Here is a 27,122-nt window from a genome sequence, read left to right as displayed (position 1 = left end):
AGAGTCATTTATAGAAAACCCTACTTCATAATAAGGGATTCTTTTTACAAAGGATTATTCTTAAAGACTGTGCACATGCAAGGAGTAAGTGTGTTTAAAGGGTATGTATCAGCCATTTTCTTTGATTTCCACAAACACTTTTACAAGTCACCTCTTTTCCACAAGAATATTAACTGCAAGTGTTGATAACACGCAAACACATGCCAGCAGCCATCTTGAAAGTGGTTTTGGGAATTACCTAGTCCAGATGCAGAAGAAATATGTGAGATCCAAAATGAACTGCAACTCGTTCAGCAAATCAAAACAACACTTTTTTTTCTAAGGAGTCCAGGTCTGTTCAAAGATAACTGACATACAGAAAAAGAAGAAAAAAAATAAAGGGTAAATAAATATATTGTTCGCTTTTATAAGTTTGTTCAGCTCTGCATATGTCACCTCACCTTCTGCTCTGCAAGGTGACAGCTGAAAAGTTATGTGACTGGAACTATAAATAATAAAAGTTTCTCTAGAAGTGCTATACTATGTGGTGTATGATGGTGGGTACATTAATAAACTTGTGAAGACCATGTCTCTCGCAGGCAATTTTTTCCTTTTAGAAATACACAAAACTACACAAGGTTTCCAGTATTATTTTTCAGGGGAAAATTGCAGTTCTTCATGGGAAGAAGATATCACATATGCAAGGGTAGGACTTTTTTAATCTTAAAATTTCAGGTAGACACATTGCTACATATTACATTGTAATTAAAAGCAAAATACATTTAATCTAAAAACTCCACAAAACTAGTATGTACAAAGGAAAATTTTTACAATAATTGTATTTAGATTTGTTTCCTATAAAGAAATAGGAAAGAAGCTAAAGAAAACATCTTTTAGATGATGACATCTACCATTTTGTGCTGTCCTATGCAGCACAAAGATTAGTTATTTACTGGTTTTATTTAAAAGGTGTTCAGAAAAGGAAATGGCTGTTTGGGCTTAAGTTTCTTTTGTTAAAGTAGAGGACCTCCCTCCAGAGAAACTGTCCTCTCAATAAAGTAAAACTCCAACAGCAGCTCTCTTTACTGAGATGCTATATTATAAACCCAAAGCATCATAAACACTGTAAGCTCTTTGATACAAAGACCATCTTTTGAATCATATCCAGCACAACTGGATGCTGGCCTGGGACCAGCGCCTCTTAGGTAGTAATGAGACACAGCAAACAACGTAACAGTTGGCATGGTAGGCAACAGCACTGTTGTTACCCAATGCTATTGGAATAGCCATTTTTATTGCAAGAAAAATAAGTAGGGTTATCAGGATTTTTGTAATTTTATCTTTCACGATGAAATCTCAAGTTAATTTGTCACAGAAGAACACTTATAATTTGCTTTCTGCTAGAGGCAAATAATTACGTTATTTCAATTCTGTGTTCAATTGGAACATAGAAATTCTGACCTTTACATGGATGAAAGTTGCTTTATATGTAACAGATTTAAAGACAAATCCAAAAGAAAAAGTTAATACTGACTTATCTTTTACTCCTTCACCATGAGTTGTGCAGCTTGCTAGCATGTAGCACAGACCCATAGGCTGCTATTGTCACAATGGAGATGGCCAGCTTTCCCCCATAACTCTCTCTTGCAACCCCCTTCTTCACTTTCCCAAATCTTCCAACCACTAGAAACAAGCAGACTCTTCCCCAACATGGTTTTCATAGTTCATGAGCAATCCTACTGCCCTATCACTGCCAAATTCTAGGATGGAACTAGGAATCTCAGATCTGAGTTTAACTGTACGTCTTTGTTCTAGCACAAACTTACAGCCAATTCCTCTTTGATATTAACAACAGGTGCAAAAATAAATTAAGAGACTGAGCCCAGCCTTTAGAATTATCTACAAAGAAACCAAATCTACAGTGAATTCAATAACTTTGTTGTGATTTCTGAGTATCACTTGGAGGGAAACAAGTTTCTTTTTGGAACAATCCTTTGTCCTTTTCACTTGAATTCCTCCTTTGTTTTATAGTTTCTGACAAGTCCCATTTCACTCAGTTACAGTAACTACCAAGTTGCCACCTGGGAAGAACAGGACTCCCATCCCATCTATTAAAGATTCAATCCTGACACTGTGGCTGTTGATAGTGAAACACACCCATTAGTCTTCAGAGTTAACACCCTGATGAGACAGAAAGCACAAAGAAATGCACACCTCTAGCAACCACGGGCTATTTAATGTTTCGTAAAACAGGCTGATTTCAAATCCAAGCCCTGTTTCTATGAGGAAATACATCTTTGCAATTCTGAAAACTAGAAAGCTTGAATTTGAAATGAAAGCTTGAACTCTTCAGGTTTGTTATTCACCCCTAGCTTTCCTGTGTGGACTCTCTAATATGCATTCGTTCAACACCACAATCGAGCTGGTAAAACTGAGAAAAGTTTATTATCTGAGTAATTTTTCTATATTCCGTTCTCACTTTAGGCACCAAGAAATTTCACCCCATTTGTCTCCCTGCCTCAGCACATATTTACACACTATGAACATACATACCTGCTGTCTTTATATCCCACCCTAGGATGTACTTGCTATCTTTTTATTGGCTGCTTTTTACATTTCTCCCTCTCTTTTTTTCTCTTTTTCTTTCTCCCCTGAGGTCTCCCAGAGACATGAAGAGCCAGTAGTTCTCTAGTTGCAGAATCAACAGAATGGTACAGATTTTCTTTGCAAAACACTTTAATAGCAACATGTGAAAAACACCATCTAGAAGGCTGGGGTATTGCTGCCATCACGCCTGAACAAACACTGTCTCACATACGCAACCCTAGACCACTGCAAACAAGCTTATTTGATTCAGTACAATTCTTCTCCTCCAGAAATAAGACACCGCTACTATATACACTTATTTATTTGCTCTCTTTTATCTGTTTACTTATTGCCCATTACCTCCTTTGCCATCATCCAGCAGCCCCTGTTAGTCCAATAGCTTTCTCTCCCTCATGCACAATACACCCTTCCAGTCTTCTCACCATTTCTCCCCACACTACCACATCTGCCATGTCTCAGCAAACACACTAAGCTGGCAGCATCCTTGTTGTCTCGGCTGCAACAAGCTCTTCCCCTGCTTTTCCTCTGCTGTGTCTAGTCTTTCCCCAGCAGAAGTACCTCCTCCTGCCCTTCTGCTGGCTAGATCCCATGGAGAGCTCTTGTACTCACTACGGGAGGGGGATTCTTCCCAAGACTTGGGTCTAAATGAAGGTCAGGTGGTAAAGCAGAGGAAGAGGAAGAACAGAGACTGCTTGTGCTCTACCAGAAGCCTGGGGCTGCCTGTAGAAGAGACTTTAGAATGACAGAAATGAAGCAGCAGCATCTTATCAGCCTAGCTACAGAGACAGGGAGTTGCTCATCTCTCATGCTTGATATGGGTTTCTTGAATGAATGACTGGGAGACTGAGTACAGACCATGGAGCTTAAGCAGAACAAACAGGACACATCCTAATCCCATGATAACACAGGATCAGCAGCTACTCCAAAATGGCCCAGAAATAAAATAAGCACAAATAATTTCTTTATGAGTTTTCTTAAGAAAGAAAGTAAAGTTATGTTCCATAGGTATAACTGACAGGAGTCCTGTTCAGGCTAGGAAGCTTTGTGTTCATGTTAGCCAAAGAGGACAGGGATTTTAAGAGATATTGATTGCTTTATTATATAGAAAATAAATGCAAAGCAGTATACTGCAAAATACTGCAATCACATTTGGAAGGAACAGAGCTGAGTATCTTAGCAGATTTTTGCAAACAGCTTATTTGAACTTTATTTATTTATTTATTTATTTTTCTGTAAATCTCCTGAACCTCAGACAAAAGCAGAAGAGAAAGCACAGCATAACCCACCTGAAGCAATCTCTACAGTATCCTCAGCTCAGCTTTGTCTTGCTGGATACAGTCTGCAGAGATGTAAATGCTGCACTTGTGGGTCTGACTGTTCTTAAGACAAAGCAGCAATGTGGCTCCCACTGAATCCTGTAACCCACAATCCCTACACTGAGAAAGCTTCTGGCAAGCCCTCTAGTTTGTAGTTTCTAAGAGCAGAAAAAGTAAATCATACAGTAGTCCCAACACCCAAGTTACAGCAGACCATCTCTACATCTGATCTGGCTCATGCACACTCAGATATAATTATCTATCATAACTTTTTTTTTTTTTTTTTTAAGTACAGGTTGACGTCCGGACTAAACAAGCCATTAATGCAGGAGCAACGTTGGGTTTATTTCTGAAGAAAGAGCTCCTCTGTGAGATCGCAAACCTCCTATTTAACAAAAGCTCTATGTGAGGTTTTTCACCCATGGCTACTCTAACCTAAGTTGTAGTTTGAGTGGATGTGGCTTCACTAAGTAAGATCTAAAGGATTTTATTGGAAAAAGCGGAATTTTTGCTGCCAATAGCTTTTGTTGCCTGCCAGTCCTTGTCCTGCACATGGCTTATCACAATATAGACTCAAAATTGGAGACCATTTATCTCACCTACAAAACTATCAGAGTTGATTTTCTATTTAAACCCCATGGAGCTCCAAAATAGGCTACCATTAATGCAGCATTAAATGATCTGTGGAGCAGGGCTTTAAATGAGGGGGAAAGGGAGCCACCAAAACCTTTAAAAGGGGAAGAAAATAAAAATGAGACAATCAGGGAGAATTTTGGTATGAGGGGAAGCTTGGGAAAGAGCGTGTGCTACAGCAGGGGAACCTACCCACCACCCCCTTGCTTAGAAGCCAGGCTCCAGCTGCAGGCACTGCCACATGGAGCCCATCACTTTCTTCCAGGTCAGTGGAGCTCTGAGCCAGAGGCCTGCAAGGGATCCCTTGATCCCTGACGTCAGTCCCTACTATCATACACTGGTCACACATCTAAAAATCAGTTACGCAGATTCCAGTGCCCCAGTAAAAAGGTCATTCAGAATTTCATTCTTCCTCCTCCCAATTCCCAGCCAAAATAAATCTATGGCCATTTCTTTTGGACAAGCTTTTCCTTCTAGCTTTAAATATCTCTTCTGACTTCTTGATGATCTTTGGCATTTAAAAGGAGCATTAGTATCTTTCTTAGACTTCATTTTCCTTGACTAATTGAGGCAAAACCTTTTAGTTCTTTCATACAACAGTGGCTCCAGCCTCCTGACGTCTCACCTTACAAGCCCCTCTCTATACCTCTTCCACTTGGAATTCATCATTCCTCAGTACAGATGACTACAGTTGCAGACACACTCTCACTAAGATTTTACAGATGGATTAAACACTTGCTGAGTTCTTTTGGAGAAATTTTGCCTGATATATCATGGTCTCAATACTGAGGGGGTGGGAGGGTTCACCGTTGCCCAAGTCATTTTGTGTTGAACACAGCCGTAGGGACTTTCCTCTCAGTTGTTTCCAACTGATGAGCTCAAAGACAAAATTCATATTTGCCCCTAGGTGAATGATTTTGCACTTTGTACTGCTACGTTTCATTCTGCTTCCAGTAATGTGACTTCTGAGCTCTCTGAATCATCCCAAAATCTGCTCCAGCTCCCCTCTGTGCAGACAATGGCCTCTCAAATTTTGTAACCTATAAACTCTGCTAACACACCCGTGCATACAGGAAAAAAATACAAGCAACAATTCAGTCTCCAATTGCTTAATTCAACTTGTATCCTTCCTTATGCCAGTGAGGCAATTGTTCTCCCTTTAGCTGTAAGCACCTCATTCTCAGGTGGTCTAGCGCACCCAACCTTTCTGCAGTCTTTGCAAATACTCAAGACGTTGCCTGACAGCTCTGCAAAACAGGGAAGTATCATTCATTAGTGCTGCCTTACAGAGGAAGAAACACAGAAGTTTAATTTTTCCCCCTAAAGTTATGCAGGAAATTTAAAAACAAAAAGAGTTAGAAAAGAACATTGAAAGAGTGTCAAAAAAGTATCCTAATCCCCCCTCTACTCCTCTGCCTGCAATATCGCCCTGTGTTTTCTCATCTATCAGGCACATGAGGAAGGAGTCCAGGCTGGAGCTGGCTTCAGGCAGAGGCAAAGTAAGCAGATCCTGAAAGCCGCAGACTGCCAGAGGGCACCTGGCTGCCTGCTCTGCCCTTCCAGGAAGGCGAGCAGACCAGCTCTTCCAGCAGGGTAGCCACACAGAGCACAGCTCCAGCCCTGCCTAAAAAGCCTCCTGCTGTCTCAGCCACCGAGGGTATGATCGCAATGCATGGCTTGTCCCTAGCGCCTGCTGTCCTGCTTTTTTAAGGAAAAGAAAAAATTCTGCTCTCCTTTGTTTTTCGTCTTCCCATGGCCATTTTTCTTTGTTATACATGACACTAAACAGTTTTTAAAACAAACCCTGGCATTGAACAGAAGTGTAATTTTTCAAAACTGCACTTATTGCTGAGATCAAACCATCCCTCCTGGGCTGTGAACTAGCAGCCTTCCATGCAGGCCCGCTCCATCAAACATTCAATTACGATGTACATAAATGACTTAATTTAATCTGAGAAGAAATTTAGAAACTCCAAGCAACAGTGACTGACCTGTTATTTGATTTTAAAAATCCACCAGCCTCTTGTTTGTTTGTTTGTTCATAGGGAGATGCAAAAAAGCCCCCACCCCTCCAGCTATAGATACCTTCTTGTAAGTGAGAACTCATTCTCTGTAATCAGATTTCTGGCCTGGGCTGGGCACAGAAGGAAGTTTCCTACCTAGAGATTAGTGCATAGTCAATATTAACAGCTTTCACGACATTACTGCATTACTCTGTCAAGCAAAAATACTTGATCTATGTGACCTGTATAGGAGCCTGGCGCACAGTTTGAGGCGCTTCTGAAATTTTTCTTAGGATTTCCCAATAGTTAGGTTTCAGGCGGTAATGTGAAGGCAACTGACACAGCAGCAGCTGCTGCAGTTGCATCGACCTGTACTTCTTTTTGGGACACAAATGACCCGATCACAGCAGGATTTGTTACAGCTGCTACTTCTGTGTACACTTTGTTCAGATTAGTTTTTCAAAAGACATTTTGACATGGCTCTCGTTTTGAGCAACACCACCACCACAGTTAATTCTTACTACTACTCTGCTATGAAAATCAGCATAGGTGTGTTTCAGCAAAGATATTTCTCTACAGAAAAGAGATCTCAGTGTACACTACTTCCCCAAGTCTCTATAGCATTTTAAGGAAATACAATAATAAATGTAGGAAGGAATGGAAAAGATCTAGAAATTTGATGTATGAAAGTATACAAAAGACAAAGGAAAACCAGTTGTGCTATCAGATGGCAGGTTAAAATTTGGAAGGAAGGGAAATGTAGAGAAAGGTAGTGGAAAAGTAAGTCACCATCTTGAAGCTCTGGGGGAGCCCCAGGAAAGGATGCATCATCTTTATTGAAAAAACACAGCATTTTTTTTAGCTGTTTAGCTAGCAGTTATTGTAAATCCTACCACACCCTTGCTGTAGATGCAGGCAATCAGAGATATGCTTGTCTAGTGGACCCTTCATGTTCTTACTTTCCAGTCATCTTGGTAAGAAGCTCAAGCTGAACAATGATAATTCAGTCATTTACCCACCTGAAAGACTGTGCCCTCACTACGCCTGAAACCTTGCGCCTGATTCTTTTCTGCTTTGTGCCAGAAGCCGTGGCCTCCAACGGATTGAGTTATTTCTACTGCAAAGAGCCAGATTGCATGTTTTTGGCCTTTCCTTCCAGCCCTTCCCTTGCCTGCCTGCCTTATTCACTCTCTTTGTAATGCTGGTTGTTTTCCCTGTTTCAAAGCCTCTTCAACTGCAGCTCACCAGTGATCTAGCTGAGATGAGGTTCTCTCTAGGCCAATGAATGCTGGAAGTTACCTAAAGCTTTAATGCTGGGGGTGAGTACTTGCTGAAGTGACATGGGACAAGAAGTAGATCTGCTTCTCAATGAACTCTGGAAGCGGAGGGAAGCTTAGGAATCCCCATGCAGGTAACACTGATCGATTTGCATGAAATGAGCAGCAGCGAACAACTTCAAGCCCACCATTGCAATTAGATGAATCTACCAGATGGAAAATTACTTAAAAAGCTAACAAGACTGTCATATTTTGCTGATTCGTCAACATGTGCCCTCCCAGCATGTTTGCAAACAAAAAACAAAACAAAACAAAACAAAACAAAACCCTCAGAAAGCCAGGGAAAGCAGTATTATAACTGGGCTTTTCACACATGAGACCAAAACAGACTGCCCACATTTGTAGACTCAGTCTTCACTGGCTATTTTGATGTAAGGTACATTTTCCAAGCCCTGCATTAACTGCTGAATGAAAGGGATTTCTTTATAGTTCTTTACAATAAGTATATTTTTAAGAGAAAATCAGGTGGGACAGAAGGAGTAGATGTTATATGAAAGCCCGTTTGTACTTAATACACCAAAGAAATTGTTTAAGGCTCATTATTCCCTGGTGTCACTGTCTGATTAGGTAACTCCGTGTAAGTTACACTGGGAGTAATACAGATTTTGCAGATATCTTCAAAAGCATTATGGTCTGCTGTTTGGGAAATACTTTGTTTACTTGAAAAAAGGTTTTTCTAAATTTCTTTACTTTTGTCATCATTTTTAATATTGTACTTACCATAAAAGCCCAATGGAATGGTTTTTTTGGCTCCATTGGTACACACTGTGATGTTTTGTTAGAGGTTTGCATATTCCAAGCACAAACATTGACCATCCTCAGCTGACAGGTCATTTCAGCCCACGTTTAATCCTTGGAACATTTTATTCTTGTGTGTCTAAGAAGTCTGTGAACACTGTGTTTGTGCAAATGGCTATGCACACAGAATTAACTAAATAATTAACACTAAATATTGTGGTATACCTAAGCACTTGTGCATGGTGATAGTACCTGGTTGCTTTCAGAAACTTGAGGAGTCAGGCTAGTGTAGTGGAGTTAATAACTAAAACATTTTTTTTTTTCTTTTCCAGAAAAGCTAAAACCATATAACTGGTTAAAAATATTTAGAATACGCAATGCGTAACCATGCTGTTGGAATCACTGCTATTTTAAAAAGGAGGTGTTTATAGACAGCTAACGAGGTTAAGCTTGAAATTAGAAAAGAAGTTCACCTAAGTTTCAGCATTTAGGCTGGCAATTCAATGAATGAGGCTAGAAAAAATCCTTTCCCATGTGCAGGTGCCTTCACTGAGATTTCTTGCAGATTCTTCCACAGTTTTTAAGAGTGGACCCTCTCAAATCAGGGCAAGACCACTAGACAGGCTTATCTGCAATGGCTTCTTCTCTGTTTCTAGCAAACCTAACCTGGGAAAAAATAAAAAAATGCTGCAGGAAAGGGGCCCGCATGGTTTAACAGGAGCAATGGAGTACTTCAGATGAAAAAGAAATTTAGTGGAACAGAAGATGAGTAAGGGCTTCAGAATACAGCCCGACGAACAGACTGCATTCCCAAACGGTACCTGGCTGGAACAGTTGGTTTAACTTGTTCTGTGTGATATAACAGTACCTATGAGTAGGAAGCGATCTAAAAATATTAGTGTTCATATGTTAGCAATAGTGTTTTTACAAAACATTAAAATATTGTCAGAAAGTAGAGATTAAAGCATGCAGCATAAATGTAGCAGTTGCCAAATGTCTCTGTCCCATATTGTTGGAAACTCTGAAATGTGCCTGTTCACAAATGCCTTCTGGACATTGATTTTCTGCCTCACTGTCTCACTCCTTTCCCCCACCCCCAGTCATCAGTTCTCATTTGCAGCTCTGTGAATCACAAAACTGAACGCACTCTGAATCACCCCAACACTCATCCAAAAGGTAATTCCCCAAGCAACACTTTGCTTGATGTGGTGATGGCAAACAACATATACATGGCTGAGACGCAAGGAGCTGCGTGTTACCACCAGACAGTTTTGGCCACCAAGGCCAGCTGAGCTCCGCTGAGAAAAATACTTCACCTTTTAGAAAGTTTAGCTATTTCCCCCCTTGATTCTTTTCCCCATATGAATGTATTGAAAAAAAAAAAAGTTATTTTAAAGCTGTCTGGAATATGAAAATGTAAACAAGGAACTGAAAGGCACATAAGCATATGGACACACAAAGATCCACCAGACCTCTTGAAATGTTAGCGTTTAATGACTCTCTTCACGTTCAAGAGGCTGCACTCCATGCTCATACTGAGAGACCCTTTTGTGACAATTTGACACATCTAAACATAGATACCATTTTTTTTCTGATTTTGGTTCCACAAATTGGAAAAAGTTTCAAATGGGAGGGGAAAAAAAGTTTACTTTCTCTCCCAGTAGAGCAGCCTCTCTTGGGGTGGAGGGGGTAAGAAGGCATACTCTGGGGGCACAGAGGGCACTCCTGGGCTGGGAATAGCAGTCTGCTCCAGAACTGGCTCTCTCTCTGACAGCCCATCTTCTTCCACCCCACAGGACAGGTATTCCTCCTTGTTCATTCCCACAGAGGGTGTCACATTGTTACCCTGCTTTCTCCTCCTGCTCTCTGTTGACAGGAGGACCAATACATCTCAGCTAGTCATCCGAACTGTTAAGTTTGGCCCTTTTCCTTCTCCCTCCATTTAATACAGGGTTGAAATGATGAAGCAAAATTGATGACCTCAATTTGCACTGCCTAGCCCTGATTCTTAATGCAGTCAGGCAGACATTGCCTCTAACAGGATGTAGGAGTTATTCCTCAGCAACAGGTGATGGAAGTTCCTTACACCTTACTTTTTATGTTGGAAACCTTTTAGGCATGTCTACTTTCCATTACTGTAGGTGCAAACATTACTGAGCTCATTTTTATCTCCTTGTCTTTCATGTCTTTGTACACAGAGCTTTTCCTTCTCCTCTAAGTCGTCCCTTTGACAGATTTTGCATGTTTGAATTTCTAGGAGCTGGTGCCTTGTTTCATTTTAACATCTTTATGGCTGTGCTTGAATCATGACTGCAATGCTGAGCAGCACAAGACTCCCCAGAGAGGGCTTAGATAAATCCCACTCCCTGTACCTCTAGACGTCTTCCTCCTTTCTCTCCATGCACTTACTGCAACTCTGGAGCGAGGCCTTGGTCTCCAGGGGTGCTGAATGGGCTCTGGCTCTCAAAAGAGGACTCAGTCCCCTCCACACCCAGCCAAACTTGCCCAGGGTGCCAAGCTCCACACCGGCACCTGCATTCAGCACCTAGGGGCTCTCTGTGCTCTCCCTTTCCCCACCTCATAGCCAATGTCAAATGCCTTACTTCCATTTTCCAGGGTCTCTTTACAAGCAAATCCCCTTCCCTCCTCTGCCTGCCCATCCTCCTCCTCTCACTGTCTCCATCTGTTCGGCCTGGTTCTCCCCCATCTCCATTCACCCCCTCACTCCAGCCCCTTTGTGTTACCCTCACATGCCCGCTTGCAAGCTCTTTTCATGCTGTTTCTTTGCTTGGATTTCTCCTCTTAAACCCCATCTGGCACACATTCGCTCTCTCTTCCTCCCACCTTACGCCCCTTCACAAAATTAACTTCAATGAGCCTTAAACAGTGGCCTCTGCCACATTCAAAACCAGGCCTTTACACTTATTCATATTACCCTGAAAGACTCACTGGCATCAGTAATCTGAATTAGTTTTTCCAGTAATCACACCGGTCTCTCCTTCATTCACTTTCCCCCCTCTTCCCTCTGACCCCCCTCCCTGTTGCCCTTCCCTCCTGTTTGTTCTCCTTTTAACTCAGACTGGAAGCTTTTCAGGGCATCTTTATCTTGATCGGAAAGTGCGGTGCATATTGATGAGAGGATTGAGCTGAATAGAACCAAAACATTCTGCTAACTCCAGACACTGCTGGAGATGTTACATCTGAGCTGACTTAGTAAATACCAGTAAGAAAGGATGAGTTGAGAAGTTGTAACTAGAGGTTTGGCTCATGCCAAGGAGTGATTTCCTGAGGTAAAGTCTGATAACCCCTTCTTCGACAACAACTGGTGTTTTTCCCTCACAGCTGAAGGCGAATGAATCCACCAGGAAACTCATCACTGTTTTCCAGCACACAGGAGCAGCACACAGCATAACCCGGGCTCCCCAGCATCTCCAGACTTACAGTGGGTGACCCTTTTTAAAACTCAGGATGATTGCATTTTACATGCTCTCCACATCAGCATGCTGCATCTGGCGTTCCTCTCCCACAAGCACCAGCCACTGAATTTCACTACTAACTCAAGACCCATAAGCATTGCGCTGCTCAAACTTTGCAGGTAGGTAACCACATCTGCCTGCCCTGCCTCCTCCAATTTGAACTGGAGATAATGTGTATATACCCAAAAATGAGCTGTGAAGACTATTTTTCCTCTCCTAACGTACAGAAGAAAGTAAAGATGTATAGGTCACTTGATTATTTGTATAATGGTAGCACTCAAGAGGGCCTGTGGGGACCCAGGTACTGTGCAACACTTACTCTGGTGAGTCTGTCACCCAAACTCTGTAAGGATGTTCCCAGTGAGGGCAGTTACACTGCTGGGAAAAGTACTCTGGGCAAGCAGAGAGGGAAGGCACAGAGGCCAGGGAGAAGAACAAGAGGCAAGGATAGCACCTGACCTGCTGTGAAGGGGGAAGGAACCAAGAGTCCTCTGACAGAGGCACAACTGACTTACCTGCCTATTCCTTCAGCAGTCCCCAATGGCGATTTGGAATCCTACAATTAATGCATAATGGCTTGCATCAACAAAGTAGCCTAGCATGAAACACAAAAAGCAGAAGCGTTTGCATGTTGGCAGTGCATTACTGAATTACCATCTCCCGTAACAACAAAGGAAGAGCAAAAAGATACCCAAACAACTTCCTTTACAGGGTAGAGCATCAAAATCAGTGCAGTGTACAAAACTGGAGTGGAATGGGTATCTCAGGAGTCTGGTAATAGTTACAGCACTTCATCTTGAGGCCGACCAGACTAAGAATTTAGTTATTAATGTCCCAAGACTCAATACAGCACTCCTGACCCCTTAAGAAAAGGGGTCTCATTTCATTTGTCATTTGGAGGGAGATATTTCTGTCAAGTACAGCTCAAACCTTTCTGCTCTGATGGCTTTCTGGTTGCCTGTAGGGCATTAATGGTTGCAAATCACTTCTATAAACAGGAGGGCAACCACCTTTTGAAAACACGTCTCTAGAATGAATAGTTATTAACGAGCCTTCTCAGTAGTTTCAGTGGAAGAAACACTGGGCTGAATTAGCTTGAAGACTCTCTCCCTTCACTCTTAAGAGTCCTTCCAGCCAGAGCAGAAGAAAACAGGGCCAAGATGTTGCTTCTGTGCCTAAATCTGTCCGGGCCTGCCAAAGCTATTTGTGAAGAGCAACTGGAGTTTCCTCAGCTGGGATGGCTTCAGCATCTTGGTGGCATTTTCATGGGCCAGAATTTCTATTACAAAGAGAAATCCCAACCTCTCATCTGAAAAGCAACTTTAACTTCTGGGAGATTGATTATCACTAACCATTACCTTGAGAGGAATCTCAGGACTCCTCCTTCCAGTTTATTGACCTTCAGCTATTAACTGGTTGTCAAGAACTGTATTTTTTTTCACGGAGAAGATTTATGAGAGGGCGTAATTAATCAAAGCATCTGACTGCAGGGAAGTGCTAACACCCACGAAAGCTAATTTTCAAGGACTTGTTAAGCCTCATGCACCTTTCTAACAGTACTACGGAAATCTATAGCCCAATAATTCATCCCTGAGTTTTATCTCTGCTAGGCCAGCAGAACCCCAGGGACAGTCCTGCAGTTTCAGAGTGATGACAGCAGACTGTGTTCAGCAGCCACTATACATTTCCTTAAAAATTCACCAGAATTTTCCTAAATTTCTCTTTTGTCTTTCACTAAGAGCATTGAGTTGTACCACTATGAAGTGGCCGTTGCCTGAACTTAGCTTTTAATGTTTTTTTTTTAGATTTCATTTAGACTAAGAAGTTACCAGTTTGCTCGTCAGGGCTTTGAAGCAGCGACAGTCTACTGTTCTGCATTCGAGAGTGTAACAAACTAGCACGACAGACCTCTGTTCTGGGTTAGTCCAGGGCAATTCTGAAAAAAAAATAGCAAGTGGTCAGTACAGGGGACACAGAGCAAGTACCTTAAACGCACCATTTTCAATTGACCTTTCTTCACTGCAGTTTAGGAGCAACCTCTGCCCCTGGAATGCGAACAGTAGCACAGTGGTCTCCTTCCAGTGTCTACAGTGCCATAGTCACAAGACCTTGGCACAAGCAATTTTTTGCCCGGGGAATATTGGGGTAGAGAAAGACTTCACTGAGCCTCCATGCATGTACACACAGGGTGCATGAATGTCAGGGAGCAGGGGAGTTTAATGAAAACCTGATTTAAAACACCTTGTTACCTCACAGTAACAGTCCAAAACGCCATAGCCATAACACAGTGTTAAGATGTGGTTGGTTTAGCCACTGCTGTGAAAGACTAAGTTTTATTCTGGTGCTTTTTAATAAGAGGGAAGGAAATGCCTCACATTGCTCAGCAATGATTCCTTTGGGCAATTAGGAACGACATCAACAGGCTAGAGGGAGGTTTGCCCAGAAAAATGAAGGGTGCTGGCCAGAAAGCAACAACAGCAGACCCATGGAGGTTTGAAAGTAACATGAAGGATACCCAGAGGCAAGACCGGGAACATCTTAAATCAGGGAAAACAGCAGTAGCTGCATAAAGCCCATGCTGTTTGCTGTTTTCAGGTTTACAAAAGCTTCTGCAAATGAGTAATCCATGTGAAAACGTTAAAAGGTTACAGATAAGACACGGAGTAAACTCAGCTGTATCTGTGTCACAACCAGCAATATGCTGCATTCCTAACTAGAAGATCCTGGATACATTTTGGAAGGGACTCAAGCTGCCAGGCTCAAAGCCAACACAATCTGTGGGTGGGTGCTGGATGCTTGCCTTGATATCCTCGCCTTGCCAGTGAACCTATGGAGTAATAATGGCATCAGTTTTGGAGGGAGATTTCATAGTGTTTAAAGCTAGAAGAGACCACAAGTTGATCTACCATGACCTCCTGCTTATCCCTGGCTGGTAAATGTTACTACTGCCTTTTCTGTTGAGAATAATGATTTTTATTATAACCAAGCAATTCATTCTTCAGTCAACCAAGCCCTTCGTATGCTGCAAAACTACAAGCAGGAAGGGCAGACGGAGCTCAAACCCTTGCAACCACAGGTGTGGTACAACCACACATTCCTTGTAGGTGATCCACATACCTATCCTGAGTTAAAATCAAGAAGCTTCCCAGGTCTCAGCCAAGTGACCAGGAGAATAATTTTTCCTCTGGTTGATCCAAATCCTACCAGCAGTTTCACATGGGGGGCATAAGGCTATGAGACAGTAGATTGGTATCTCAAAATGAGAGCTCCCTCTACTATCTACCCTATCAGGTCTCTCATCTACAACTGTGACCTGTCCATAAGGAGTCAAAAGAAGGTGAAAAACACCCCCAGAATGCATCTGTGCATCAAAGAAAAATATCCTTCTTAACCCCTGTGGGCAGTCAGCTGAAGCCCTGGAGCATGAGACTTTATTTCAACACCAGGTTGCCTTCCAGAAAGGAAATGGGAAAAGACAACAGGATGGAAAGACTAAGTACAGAACCACAGCACTGTCTCAATTCCAAGCAAATGTGCCACCTTCCAACTCCAGTACACTACGTCGGAAACTTACAAGGTAGACATTTTTGAAGGTCACACTCAGAGGTAAAATCATACCATGAGCTCCCATTCTCTTCTAGCCCTGTCCAACTTCTAAAGGCAGTAGCAGAAGGCATTTCTAACAAAGTTAAAAGAAGGTAGACTTAGCCCACTGAGATGATAGTAGCATGAGAAATACACATAACATAAACCTGAAAAATGAGAGAGCAAACTAGGCTTCTTGAGAGACAATAAAGCAAGCATTAATTTGAAAGTGTGGTAGATTGAACCAGTTTATTCTGTACATCAGGAAATAAATATTAACCATGCTAACATTTGCAGGTGAACTAATGAGAGTAAGGAGCAGAAAAATGGTTGTGAGCAAGGGGTAAGCATGCCTATTTTAGGGACAGAGGAAGATTAAGCTCTGTGTCAGTATGAGCTACCTAGAGATGAAAGATGAAAAACATGACTCATTCACTATTTGTAGAAGTATTTTCCAAGTATTTGGAAACAGACATTTAGCAAATCAAGATTCTAGAAGATAGGCTGACATTATCTTCCTGAAAGACCAACACCTTAATTGTTTTAAATGCTCTGAGATATTTATGAGTAGCCAGGGGGTGCACTTGGAATTATGAAATTTAATTAGTCAGTCACTACAGGATTTTGAAGCGTAAATCAGGTCAAATTAATTTTTATGCACTAGCTGTTGGTCTTGATTCAGGCAAAGAACCCACAGATCCAGCCTAACAGATCTTCAAGGATATTTGCTTTTTAATCAGGTTCCACGTGGACTGGATTGCCAAATAATCCACTTCACTCATTAACAGCAGTTTTAAGAAATTAGTCTCATTCTGTAGCCAGTATGTTAAAAAGTCCATGGACTATCACCGCTGGGAAAGCTTTCTATTTAAGAAAAAGGGAGCAAGAAGGCAGAGATCTAAATCCAGAGGGTTTGTACCCTGCCCTGGAGCTGGTGAGTAGCAGAGCACCAACTGGGCTCTCATCATTCATTGACCATTTACATCAAATACAAGAGCATCATTGTCCCTTGCACCGTACTCTCCAGGCAAGGTTCTCCCAGCACCTTCCAAAGGTGGCTGTTACGCACAGACAGCTGGATCTGGGCAAGGCTTGACAATCTATCTCAAGTCCCACAGCCAGTGTCTGGGTTTGTGCCAGGGAAGCAGTTGTGGTTTGGCCAATGGGAACGATGAGAACAAACCATAAGCTGATTTCAAAGATGTGCTCACTTCTATCAAGGTCATGCTGAGTGCTATTGCTAGCATCATTCCTACTACCACAGCAGCAGGATTTCTTCTTTGAATCCCTGCTCTGTTTCTTGTTCCTTTTTTTTTTTTTTGTGAAAAGAAATCACGTGATCTTGCTCTCATTGTCAGAAATACTTGCCTCTGTGCCCATATTGCCTGTGCTCATCCATCTTACTCACCCATGTGCCAGTCAATCCCTGATCTGATGATTCTTGCAGGTTCTGTCTCCTGCTCTTTGTTCAGAGTAGAACAGCATTAAAGAAGGCTAGCAGCTACTTGTTTGCAGCAAGAAGAGCATGCTTTATAAACCCAAGTTCTTACAAGAGTAGTATGGAAGTAGCATTCAATCACATTGTGTTGTGGTTGTCTGGTATCAAAAATGGAGGTATATGAAATATCTGAACAAGGCAAGGGTTATTTCCTTGTCCACTCGCTCAAAACTTTTGCACCAAGTACAGCAACTCACAATGAAATAACTGCTCTAAAAAATCATTAATTATTTAGTTTCTCCATTTAATGTTGCTGACAGTGGTTGCTATTTGCTTATGCATTCTTCTTTTTTCCTTTTGACCATAAACACAGACAGAAAAATTCCTCTTAGAATGTTTTATTGTTTTAAAGTCATGGTAACAGTGCTTGAGGTGCAGTCTAAAAACTGACAGTCAAGTTTTAAAATCATGTTAAACTTGGTGATCCAAAGGAAGTTGTCCAGAGCATGAGGCAGGGATATTGGCATGTCAACTGAATAAAACTACCGAAAAAACCCCAACCCAACCCAAACCTAAACCTCAGAAAACACTATTATTTTACACCAAGCTGTGAATAATTGAAGCTGACATTGCTAGCCAAGTGCCAGCAAGTTTTTAAACAAAACCTGGAGGACAACATGATGTGCACCAAGAAGGTACTTATTGGAAGTACAAAGGCAAAATGCCGTCCTTGTGGATTTAGTGACTTTTGTTCAGTTCTACCACCCAGCCCAGCCCAGTATCTGGGATATTTTACGTGGCAGAGTTTCTGTGATCTTTCTTCCAGAGATGCTCTAGACAATTTGACTTTCTGTTGATGGCTCATTTTACTCTCTGGCTACAAGGCATCAGCACAGCACTCCTGTGTTTGGCTTTGCAAGATGAAAGTGAACAGTTTTTAAACCTATTTTCTGGCCCTTCCCGCAGGCCCTAAAAAATGACAACTTGAAAATAATTTGCTTCAGACTAGTTTTGTAAACCTAGGCTCTAAATTAAACTTAAGAACTAAATGCCAGGCCCCAACTAAGCTGGTACTGTCTTTCCTTAAGTCTTTGTAATCACTGCTCTCAAAAGAATAAGAAAGTTTTAAGCAGTAGTCTCAAGTTAGAAGGTATTTAAACCTCCACGCATTACTAAACCAACACCATTCAAAAGCAACTTCCACAAAGAATCCCTAAGGTATTTACACGTGCAGTCATTAGAAGACACCAGAATTATCTCGAAAATATTAAAAAAATTAAAACAAATCACTTGAGACCCAGTGCTTAATAAAGAACTGTGGGGAGAGCGTGTTCTGTATTTTCAGTTTCTCTGAATATCTTTGTTGCAGTGAAATGAATTAAAGGATGTACATTCCAGTTCAGCCCATAGCAGACATGCACATTCAAAGACAATATTCCCATGAGACATGTACACGGTTTGCTAGGTTCCCTGAACTCTTCTTAGGGCTCATGCATACTCTCCTGTTACAGTGATGGGGGAAGGTACTACCCAATGGTTGATCCAGAGTTACCAAACACACACACTCACGTGTGGGACAGCAGAAAGTTTAAGTAAAGGCAATATATATTTGAACTTGTAAAGGCACAAGGGGGTTATCTTGTCTCTATTAGCCCATAGCAACTTAACGGTGAGCCAAAGTCCATAGTAAGTTTCCTATACTCCAGCAACACAAGCAAGGTCAGTAACAAGGACAGCCTTATACTGCAGACTTCTATGCTTTGCAGGAGCTCTGCAGCCCAGATATGGTAGGGACAGGAGCAGCAGATACACATGGCCTTCTTCTGATCACCAGCTCTAAGCTTAGGGGAGGAAGAATGTCTTCGGCTTTTATTCCCACATGTATTTATTTAGTTAGTACTTTCATTTCTCCTGCATCATCATTAGGGGATTTCACCAGCTTACCAGTTAGAGAGATCGTGTCATTGAAAGCGGCAAGTGGTTAAGTTCCTCAGAAACAATTCATGTGAAAATGGCTTTAAAGGCAGAGCACTGAGGAAAGGATAGGTTTGACATGTAGGGCCCCAAACTGGACCCAGTTAATGGCTCTGCAGAAACTTCTCGTATGATTTAATCCCTCTTTTGACACCTTTTACAACCAGGCCAATGGTACTTCTCAACCTTGTGAGGATGATGTCAGGACTAAGCCTCTAGTACTAGAGATACTCAGATTTGTTGATGATTAGGAGCTTCAGCAACTTCCATGATGAGTAACAACTGGCAATACAGTACAGGCACCTATCTCTTTACAGGTATATTAAAAAAAAAAGCAAAATAAAACCCACAATCCCTTTGCATCAGCTCTGAATCCTATATGATTGATTTTGGTTTCCCATACTTTCAATATACAGAATCTAAACAGGTTTAATCCAGTTAGTGTTTATAAAAGTATAATCATTAAACACTAGCATCAAATACTACATCACAGAACAACAAAAAAGACAACCCCAAAACTTCAGAAATCTAAGCTTGACCTAAGAATGCCAAAACCCCCCTTCCAGTCTGGAAACTTCTGGACTTTGTTCTCCCTTTCTGCAACAAATTAAATTGCAAGTGACCTGAATATTTTCTGCACTCTTAATTTTTAATGCTATTTCTCCTTGGCTGGCAATACTTGGATTGCAGTCCCAGCGGTGTACCCCATTAAACCAGACAAATAATGATTCCACATCTCCTGTGTTGAGAGGATTGTGAAGGCTGCAGAGTAATGGAACTGGGCACCCCTCATCACTTCCCTGCTTCCCAGCACAGGACAAATGCAGCTGGAAGAGTGCATCTCCCAGGTCCCTGCAGCACCAGCCTGTTCTGCTCACCTCCCTGAGACACCAGCAGCTTGCAAGGGGCCAGTGCATGCTCTCTTCATCTCAGCTAGCCCTTCCACCCTGTGAGCCTCCTCTCATGGGTTACTCTTCTGCTTATTGTCTGGCTCTGTGGAACAGCTAGTTTGGGAAGGCTGGTTGGTTTTGTTCCTTAAGACAAGTAAGTATTTCGGTTAATGCACTGCCATATTTTTCAAACAGCTGAATCAAAGCGAGAATTTTTATATAGGGTAACTCACTACCTCATCGGGCCAATTCTACAGAGAAAAAAAAGGATAATGCTGAACTTTAAAGAGTTTTGAGTCCTAGACTTCCAGTTAAACAAGAAGAAAGTTAAACAGTGGCTGGTCCGATACATTTATTTAACTTATAGTGACTGCACAACAAGAAATATTTTTAAGCACGTTCTGATCTTCTGTTGAGGATTTGGAAAGGCAGGAGCATTAAAGACAGTAATTGTCTCCAACTGAAGAAAAACTTCAAATGAGAACCCCAAAGACAGCAAACAAAACTGAATAGAAAGTGGTTTGTGATGGCCCACACTACCCAACACCTGACATTCAGAGGCGAGTTTGACTTGCTCATTCCACTCCCACTCAGGGCAGTTCAAAGTGAACCCTTTCTGAAGCAAAGGACTTTACTACAAGTCAAAATTGTAACTATAAAGAAGAACAAAGGAAATAAGCCTCATCAAGTGATAGGATTTTCTGCTCCTTCCTTTGTTTGAAAGCTAAGCGAGCCCTATCTACCCCCAAAAGTCTTCAGTACAGGGCTTTTTTTACATGTGAGCTCCAAGGGAAAGGAAAAAAAATTCTTTAGAGGGGATTTTGCAAAGTTTCATGAGAACGATAAGTCTTCAAAGTATGTGGATCAGATGACAGAAGAAGAAAAAAAAATAAGAAGGAACTTATTTTCTTCCTTTCTTTTTTAAAACCACTGCCATGTTACTACATTAATCTGAAGTTCATATTTCTGGGAATAACTACCTGCAGACGGGTATCATTGAGGAGAGGGTCTCAACACTATGGCCCATACATGTAACAGCAACTCCTGCTGATGCAGCTGAGCTCCAAGACAGCCTGCTCAGGGACCTCCGTCCAAACACTTCTGCCACCTAGCACTGGCTGTTGGGGGAGTGCTCGGGAGTATGGTGCTGCACAGCCCACATGGGGAAAAACAAGCACTGCAGCTCTGGTAGCCCAATGTTTGTCACTGGGAGTTTTAGCCAGCATGGAGAAATGCAGCGTTATTACTGCTGCAGTATCCAAAGTACAGATACTCATGAACTATGTAAAAAATTAAGTTTATCCCAGGCAAAACCACAACAACATCCTAGGAAGTAGGGAGCAAACCACTGTCCTCATTTGAAAATGGAAGAAGGAAGCAAATCCCTTGAATAAATTTTTATGCATCTTCCCTACCTACTGCTTCCCACCATCAGGATGCCCAGCTGACTCTAGATGACAATGTGCACTACTTGTGACTTAATTTTCCAACCAATCATCTGTGTTGCTCCTGATATTTGCATAGGAGCTTCCTATACACATCCACACACATCAATAGCAAGTCCTTCAGTAAAGTGCCCTAGCACTCTCAACAGCTAATCCAGGGTTGGACTGGTCAAATCCAGCATCGGCTGGTATCATGCCATCACTATGGGAACAGGGCTGCATGGAGGAGTCTGAAAACTCTCTCACTTTCAGTTCAGTGAAGATTATATTAAATTCACTTGCTATTTTTCTTTGAATTTCCCAGAAGGCTTTTCACTGCTGCTGCTCCAAAGAACATTGAGCCTGCAGTTTAGGAAGGAAAGATCATTTCTTTAAAATGGGACACAAAAGTACCAAAGAGCTAAGTAATTTAAGAAATTAGAAGAGTGGGATGAAACTGAATTTCCTTTAGTCTTTGCCCATTACCATACTCAAGTCTAGCTCATACTTATTTACGACCTAGTATGAGGGTTAGTGGTGAGCTCTAGTTAATAATTCTGCCAATGATACAGGCTGCCATGGAGGCAGCGTGCTAATTGGTCTCATACCCTGATAAACCAGAAAAATTTCCCAACAAAATTGTTCAGAACAAAACCAATGGCAAGTCCCACTCATAAAATATTAATCTGTTCGCAGATTGAGTTACCTCCCCAATATTATTTAACGTTCAGACAGAAAACTTACAAACAAAAGAATTCTGTGAGAAAGAAGACTATCACACCATCACATGGGTGAACAGAGCTCACTGATAGAGGGTGCAGCAGCATCACACCAGAAGGGAACTCAAGTCTCTTCAATTCAATAGAAAGCAAGCAGATTGTAACCTGTGCAAGAGAGATTCCTGAACCGTTAAGCTGTGGTTTAAATAGGAAAAACACCCACGGCAACAGTAAACAGGAGTTTACAATTAAAAGCCAATTGCTCACTGTGCAGGAACTGCTTTTTCATAAAAAAATACACAGAAATACAATGCCAATGATCTTCAGCTGCATGCAATTCTGCAGACACCACGTATACAGCCACGTTGCTTAGTCCTTCCTCCATAGACAGAACCAAAGCATTTCTCCTGCGCTGTAGACTTTTGCTGCAGTTTTAGAGTTTAAAAACGGTATCACAGTTTGAAAACATGGTTCAGTCTACCCTGTAGGAAGCCAAATCAGACAAGCACAGAAGTCTTTTGGCCTTCATCAGCTATGAGTCATCCATATGTGATAGGACGTTACTGTGTTTTCGCCACAGGGAAGCATGACATGCACTTTGTACAACAAACTGGACTAATATCCTGCAAAGCAGCCAAGGTCACGTTTATCCCATATGCACACAGGGACCTTTAAAGTCAACAGGAATGATACCTGCACTGAAAGGTGGACTTCTGCTTGAGAGCCATGCTGGATTAGGACCCGAAGCCATAACATTGTAATAAGCTTTTACATATCCATCTTCCATGCATCATATAACAGCCAAAATGCACGTGCTTTCCACACATGGGTTCAGCACATGTATTTTTTATTAAGATAAGACTGCTAAATTTAGTAATTCCCTTTGTTCTCCTCTGTTCATATTTTTTCATATGACACCTTCCCATTTGGTCTCTAGATGCTGGTCTTCCTTTGGAAACATACGCTTTGTTGCTCAGTAGCCTTACCCTTTTTGACAATAAAAAGTAAGAGAAAAACTATAGTCTGTTTTTCCATCCTGCTTCAGGAAGAACCCCACAGAAAGCCAGAAACCTCATAGATACTGACAGAGCAGACTTTCTACAACAAGGACTTCTAAAGTAAGTTAGAATTACAGGCAATCTTTAGCGATAATTCACATATGTTCTTTTTGGAGGGGTCCAATTTTATCTTCTAATAAAGGAAGATGCATGGGAAGCAGCATTTTTATTAGTAATTCTACTTTACTCCAGTCCCTGACTTGACCCAGGACTGGTCCTGCACAACCTCAGCAGAGACAGTGTGGGGAGGGAGGGATCTGCCTGTGCCATTTAGCACTGCGTCATGCTAAGGCCTCCCTCCAAAGGCCCATGCTAACCAGGGAGACGAAGCTCTCCTCCCACCTCCGCTCCCACTAGTGAAAAAAACTTTGCCCGATGGAACCCTCCTCGCTGACCTGCCTTTCAATAAACCCAGGAAATTATCATGCGTTGCGAAACAACAATCCCCGTGCCTTCAACATTGCTAGCATGATCACCTAAACAATACACACTTGCTAATCCTCCACCTACAAGAGGGTATTTTACTATGAACACAAGCATCATGAATCACAGACCATGAATCCTAGTCTCAGTTCTGCTCCACAGCAGAAGCAGCCTTCCCCCACTCCAATTACCTCTCGCTCCTCCATACGATTCTTCTGCTGCAGCAACTCAATGTTGTAGCCAATATCTGATGCTGCCTGCATTTTGTGTGGGGAAGGAGAAGGCGCTAGTGATGACAGTGCAGAAGGGCAAGCTTTCTCTGCACTAATTAAGTGCACGGAGTTTGCAGTAATGGTAAGGGATGGACATGTGGGTGGAAGGTATGCACTGCCTTAATTTTCCAGATTCTTCCTTTTCTTTGATTTTGTGTCAACAATGCTGCATGTACATCAGCTTTTGATTTTTATGCCTTTGTGGCTTAGGGCCATCAGGGTTGCTATATACACACAAACATACAACATAGCTGTTTCACAACAAAGATTTTTGTGCATTAATGCTGCAGAGGTTTTGCCATTAGAAACTGTTACTGAAGATGAGAACACCAGTTCTAGTAACAGATTGATACAAAGAAGTGTTATTTAAAACACAAGCAGAGAAGAATGGGAACATGAGGAGAAAGGGAATACCAAATTCTTTTGCAGATATTTATTAAACAAAAGGACTGCTCAGATGGACTTGTCCAAATTATTTTCTGATGTAACTTCATAGGCTTCAGAGGAGGAGTGAGAATGGAAGTATCTGTTCTTGAAATGTATCATCTGTTCACCATACTCATGTAGGTGGGCAGGTTACCTTTAAAACTATAAATTAGAAATTTAAAAAAAAAGTTATTGGATGCAGCTCACTTGAGATCAGCTTGTCTACATTAATCTCATCTTATAAATGAGTCACTAGAAACAAGAAGCTTTGTTTTGTGGAATTCCAAAAAATTCAGGCATGGTTCTATAAAAACATAACGTTTAATTTAAATAACTCAGACTCCTGCCTGCAAAACTGGGCTGATCTTGCAGATGAGTGAACTTTTCTGGAATGTCACTTATCATAGTAGACAGAAGTGACCAGAACCATGTAGCGAAAAAAAAAAAAAAAAAAAAGAGTGAACCCAGTCTCAGATGCACTACCATACATGTTACCTCTTTTCGTTTGCCTTCATGAGAAAAAGAACACCGGCCACGGTGGATTTTGCTCATTTTTTTCTTTTACTCAGGTTTGCTCATGTTTCCTTAGTCCTGAGAAACCTGATGGAGGCTCACTGAAGAGTATTCAGATGAACAAAGAGGCATTTTAAGGACTGTCACTACAAATCTGTATTTGTTCAAAAGCGCTGTCTTATAGAAGGAAGACCACAGCAAACTTAACAACTCGGGCTACACAGTCTGAGATTTGGATTGCTTTTTATTTTGTTTCCACATTGCATGTGACAATGAAAGGTTGTGACATTCTAAGTGGTTCCAGACTCCATCAGGCTGTCCACAATGAATTAAAAAACAATAAAATCCAGATGCTTTCTCAAGTAAACACTTCCTTTCTCAGCAAAGCTTACCAAATGCAAAGGATACCGCTGAAAGTTTTTTTCTTGCACGTTTATTTTATATGAAGGTATCTTATACTTCACTTAAGTGTTCTCCTTCCAACCCAGTAAAGCCCTTGGCACTCTTTTCTTATACTCCTAGTGTTGGAAGCCAAATTCTTGAGAAAATATCTCACTTACATGAATGATTTTAATTTGCTTGCAGATATTTAATGAAGCCTACATCTCAAATAACACTGACAAGTTCAATTGGCTCCTGGAATACAGTCTGCAGTGAGCTAGAGTAAAAGAAAAATACTAGTTCCTTAAAATACAAGTAAATTCAACTTTCAAAGCACAGAATTTGTGTCCCAAACAAGGAACATGAAATTGCTTATCAGTAAAAGAAAAACATACCTACTTTTTGTTAGCAGGTTGAGAAGTGAAAAAGAAAAAAATAATAAACCTACAAAAACTACAAAGTTAATTCATTGTGTTAAACCATTTGTTGTAATCTTCTAAAACATTTTTCATAACACAGGTAGGGACTTTTAAATTAAGCATAACTATTATCCCAAAGTGGAACTGTGTTCTTGAGAAACACTTCAGACACGAGATTCTAATTGCAATGCATTGCAATGTCCTTAGTAAAAATAAATCAAAATCAAACCAGACACATCCGGATCCTGGCCTGCAGATGATAACAGTCAGTTGAACCTGGGCATACCTGAAGAAGAATATAAATTACCTCAGTGTTGATGCCCTCAATACTTAGAACTATTCAAAGAAAGGTATCCCCATAGATGCTACTTTTCGTCCTCTTTCTTTTCTGTTGCAAGGGTACTTCCATTTTCACCGCCCTTTCAGTGCTCCTGGGCTGTAATGAAAAAAATAAAGATGCTGACTATTTACACAGCCAGCCTCTTTCCATTAAAGCCCAGCAACACAGCAAACAGACACATCTAGCCTTTAGTAGCAACAGGGATCTGTTTGTCAGAAGATAGTGGCTTCATTCCTCTTTGCCATACGTATGGCTTTCTATAGATCCACCACCGGCCCCCACTGAGCTTCAGCAGTGGCTTGGTGGAAGGCAAAAGCACTAGCACAAATTTATTCTAAAATAGAGTTCTTGTAAGGACTGTACAAGGCATTGCTCAATCCAGGAGAAGCTCTAACATATTAAACAATTCTATACCTACTCATCCTCCAACCAATATAAGCATATACTTTCAAGCTTAAATGATTGCCAGGAATTTTTTTTTTGCTTTTGAATATATCAGTCTAAGGGGGATCCAGCCCCCAACCCCCCACCCCCACATCTTATCCTGAAAGCCAACGAAAGATTTCAATATAAAGTGGTAAAAAGGAAGCAACTGTATTTAATATAGAGCATGTACTCCAACAACACTCAGAGTGATCCTGGAAACCAAGCAGAGCTTTCCTTTTTATGTGACTCTTTTTCTCCTTTGAAGAAAAAAAAAAAAGAAAAAAAAAAAAAAAGAAATGCAGGAAAACATGAAAACCAGTAATAACAAACAAGTGGAACGAGGTAATCCTTGGCAACAACTGACATTGTGACTGAAGCCATTACTCCACACTTTAAGATGTTAGAAGAGCTGCAAATATTTTTGTGTGCTAAAACCTAACATCGTAGCCCTAGTTTTTTTCTGATTCAGTTGCCATTGCTCCCACTAATAGCTGGTTGTTCCCTCACACCCACCTCACTTCTAGCTTTGGGTAGCTGGAGAGGTCCTCTCCTCCCCTCTCTGTGAGGCCCCAGTAACTTTACGGAAACCAGTGAAAGGTGCTGGGCGTTTTTACGGAAATCAGTGAAAGGTGCTGGGCGTTTACCTCTCATGGAGGAAACGCATATCGGTTCCACAATTACTTTAGAGCAAGGAGATTTTCAAATTACTTCATTTTAGCTGTTAGATGTTCTCAGTTCTGAGAAA

At 41.4% G+C, this 27,122-nt stretch overlaps 1 long non-coding RNA gene across 1 annotated transcript in view; it reads right to left on the bottom strand.

The window, feature by feature from the left end:
- The window catches only part of LOC130151862 (uncharacterized), a 188,879-nt gene that overhangs the window by 2,457 nt on the left and 159,300 nt on the right, over nucleotides 1-27,122 (bottom strand). The window contains exon 2 of the long non-coding RNA XR_008822762.1: nucleotides 239-347. This is a non-coding gene — a long non-coding RNA (uncharacterized LOC130151862). The remainder of the gene's footprint in view (nucleotides 1-238; nucleotides 348-27,122) is intronic.

The sequence above is a fragment of the Falco biarmicus genome, chromosome 6, assembly GCF_023638135.1.
Source record: "Falco biarmicus isolate bFalBia1 chromosome 6, bFalBia1.pri, whole genome shotgun sequence".
Classification (NCBI taxonomy): Eukaryota; Metazoa; Chordata; class Aves; order Falconiformes; family Falconidae; genus Falco; species Falco biarmicus.
This window is presented reverse-complemented; position numbering and strand designations above follow the sequence as displayed.